Here is a 4,083-nt window from a genome sequence, read left to right as displayed (position 1 = left end):
GAGTTCTCAAATGGACAGGCCCAGCATGGCCTGTGGGTAGCTGACCCCTTCACCAGGTGCCTCCCACAGCCCCCGTGCCCCCTGCCACCCCCAGGGCTTGGCTTCATGGTGAAAATGTGTTTTCTTTGGAATCCATAAACGTGAGGGTGCCCGGGACGTGTTCCAGACCTCCGGGGTCAGCAGCAGTCCCAGCAGTGTCTGTAGAGTACCCCCTCAGGCTGAGGCTGTTGATAGGGATTCTGGGACTCAGCCCTCTCCGGTGGGCCCAGCCAAGGAACCGGCCTCGGGAGCTCTGGTGCTGGGCAGAGCGATGTAGATGGAACCAGAATTTCAGACTCGGGATGTGAGGGGAGACTGGAGGCAGCTTGTGTAAACAAAAGAGGCAGCTGCAGGAAGGGGCAAGAGAAAGCAGAGTCACTGGTCAGTGCGGCATTGTGGTTCCCAGCTGCACTGGTCTTACTTGGAATGTTAGGAATGCAGTCGCAGACCCCACCCCACCTGCCTGACTCAGAGCCTGTGTGTTAACAAGAGCCCAGGGCATTCCCATGCAGTTCCAGCTTGAGCAGCTCAGCTCTGCATGAGGTCGGGCCTTTGCCAGCTCCCCATGACTCTATCTGCTGACCAAGATGAGGTTCAGGGCACATGCAGGCGCCAGTATTTATTATACTCTAAAGACATTCACGGTAGAGTTCAGTGAGGGAGATCTCTTCTCTCTCACACACACAGGCAAGTATATTGTATCATTAAAAACCCGGACTCAGAAGAGATTTCAGTTGCGTGCTTGACTTTGTCACCTGATCTTTGTGGAACCTTCACCAAGTCCCTGACTGCTCTGAACATGTTCCCATATCTCTAAAAAGGGGATGCTGGGCCCTCGCAGGTAGCAAGCAATAACATGTGTTGGCGTGCTTCACATGTGTTGACTCACCGAATCCTCTGGACAGCCCCTCCAATGGCCACCATTATTGCCCACGTTCTGCAGGGAGGGCCTGGAGGCAGAGTGCTGACCAACTTGCTAGAGGTCACACAGCTTGTGGGTGGTAGAGTGGCTTCGGCATCTGGGTGCCCACCTGCGCGTGCCTTATGCTGGGACACAGTGGAGTGCCCGGTAGACTTGTGCAGATTACGTGGCCTGATGGGTGTAAACCACATAGCCCAATACCAGCACAATACCAGCACCCTTGGTGAGTTATTACTTGTATCATTATCCTTCCATAGGTGAAGCGTGGGAAGGATATGCCTCAATAGGTGTGAATAGTGATTTCTCTAAGATGAGGGAATTCTGGGTGTCTTTGCTTTTTATTTGAATTTTCCCGATATAAACATGCTCTAGCTTTTGTCATGAGAACTAAGAAATTTTCATTTTTAAAAAACCCTCTTGATTTGCTTATGTGACTCATTGTCAGCACGAGGGAAAGAAGGGTAGAAACCTTTCGGAGCCTGAGTCAAACTCCTGCCTGTGGAAGCACAGAGGACACTGCCAAGGGAGCCCACCCCTCATCTTCCCACCCTCAAGAGGCGCAGAGCCTGCCACTTGCAGCCGCACCTGAGAAACTCTTCCGTTTGCATTTTAGCATCTTCCCCACCCCAGGGACCAGCTCTGTGGAGAGGGTGGGGGACCTCCCTGTGCCTCCTTGGTTCCACTGCATCCAAAATGAACACCCTTGACAAGAAGGCTTTCAATGCCTAAAGTAAGGGCAGAAGAATGTACCATGTTAGAAACTCAAGGTTAATGACTTTCTAAGTGTGGAAAATTTTCCTCCAAAGTGTTTCCACCTACAGAAAACTCACATAATAAATGATGAAGTTTCCTAGACCTTGGCAGTAGCAGTAGCAGAGGTCAGAGTGAGGAAGGAGAAGGAATTCTCAATTCCCAGGGCTCGGCATCCCACACAGTCTTCCCGGCTACTGTGCTGCCTATGGTCTCACACCCGTCCCACCCAAGGGCTCCTTAGATAAATAATCCAAGTGGGAAATCAATGTATTACTTTTTTAAAACAGTCATTGACAAAGTCCTTAAAATAAACTGCATTTCTCCCAGCCTTTCTAGACTAGAAATGTTTGGGGAGTTTGAGAAGGTCACTGGTCACATGATTCTTTTCTTTCCTGTCCCTAAAAGGGTTTGTTGTTGTAGGGTTGTTAAAGGCTGTCAAATACACACATGCCCCAGGCATTTTTAACCTGCTAGTAGCTTACTGGACCAAGCAAACAAACTACCCCTGATTCTTAGCTGACCGAATTTACCAAAATTAGGTCCTATAATTATCAGGTTGCTGCCTAAAGGGGCTACTTCCAGCCTTCCTGGCTGAACCATCTTTAGCTTCTGGACAGCTGAGCACCTCCTCACTCCCATGGGTGGAAGAAACCAGGAGGAGTGCAGCTGATGGGAAGACTGTGGACACCTGCCTCTCTTCCATGTGCCTATACCTTTCTTCCCTGAAGCAGGGAAGGACCTGATCTTGGCACAGAAAGGATACTCCGAGATGGATCAAAAGTGCTCAACAGAATGGAAATTATGAATTAATATTCCTGAGATCATAGCTGCATGAACAGCTCTATTCAAACTCTAGCTAGTCCCTGAAGAGTGAGGAACCTGTCAGAAGTTCCCAGAACATCTCCTCAAAAATCAAAAGCCCCAGAGGAGCCCTGGGCTCTCAGCAGGACCCCAGTGGAATGTCCTAGCCCAGTCCCTTGTCATAGCAAGAGACCTGAGTATTATGCTGGATAAGAAGTCGTGGCTGGGAACAGGTTGGCACTTATTCTCCTGGGAGATTATCAGGGGTTGCAGGCACATGTTTTGACTCAGAAAGTCCTAGGGGAATAGAGGGAAAGGTCACCATGTTATTTTAAACTCAAATTTGATCCTTGGATGTATTAATGGCCTGACATACAGAAGTTGAAAAATACCTTCCCACTGCCCTTGCCACTGCTCAAACCCTCACCACACATCATTTTGGGGTTTGGACTCTACATTTTGAGAAAGATGAAAGTATCCAAAGAGATTCCAAGAAGATGGAAGAAAACCAGCATGAAAAGAAAGAATGAGTTAGATCTTAACGCAGAATATTTAAATGTATTGGGAGGAAAGCCACAGGACAACGAAATCGGTGTCTTTAAGAAAAAGAAGGTTGATACAAACAGTGCTCGTTTTCTATTGTCAGCCAATTAAATGATTTTATTGCCTGACTCCCATGGAGTTCTATCTTGGGCTGCGTACGCACTGAATCAGAGCATTTTCTAAGGGAAGACCCTGAGAGTTCTGTGGATTGGAACCAAGAAACAGGTCCACCCTCCATGACCCATGCAAACACGGGCCTGTCTGGTTTCAGTGGCTCTTCCTGGGCCTACCTGGTGGCCACAGGTGATACAGAATCCGGGCTCCATTCTAGACAGGAAGTTTGAAAGACATAGTGGATAAGAGACAAATAAGGAAACATATAATTTAAACGCTACGAAATAAAAAGTGGAATTTCTTTCCATGGAGAGTCTTTAGTGTGGGAGCTACATTTGTTATTTTAAGGATGCTGTTGCCTGAAGACAGAGGGTTGTGTCAGTTATCCTCTCCAGAGTCCACCTGTTTTTAAGTCTGTGATGTATTAGGACTGTGAGAACGGAAACCCCAGTCTGGCTAGTGTGGACAAAGGGACAGACATAGGGCTCATAACCAGTCTCCAATGGGGCAAGTTTGCAAATGGCCTGGGGACCCCTGGAACCAGGGAGTGGTATGCCACCAACACTCTATTTCACACCACATCCTTTCTCACAGCAAACATCATAGTCACTGAGAAGCCTGGATTTGTGTCTGACTCTTCACTGTTAAAAAGGAGCTGCCTCTCTTTCTCTGATTCCAGAACAAAACATTCTAGAGAAAGGCAAGTTCAAGTATGCACCTCTGAAGGCAGGCAGCCCACCCCTCACTGGTTGGAGTGAAGGCAGAAGCAGATCCCAGGAAGAAGGGCTGAGCAGACACACCATAGCCAGCCAGCATGGTACAAGCAAGATGCCAGATTCTAAGAATGTGTGATTGGTGAGGAGGAAAGAAAGAGACATAGGAAAAAATGTCCAGGAGAGCTGGGAAGAGTG

Source organism: Capricornis sumatraensis, chromosome 1 (genome assembly GCF_032405125.1).
Source record: "Capricornis sumatraensis isolate serow.1 chromosome 1, serow.2, whole genome shotgun sequence".
NCBI classification, from domain to species: Eukaryota; Metazoa; Chordata; class Mammalia; order Artiodactyla; family Bovidae; genus Capricornis; species Capricornis sumatraensis.
This window is presented reverse-complemented; position numbering follows the sequence as displayed.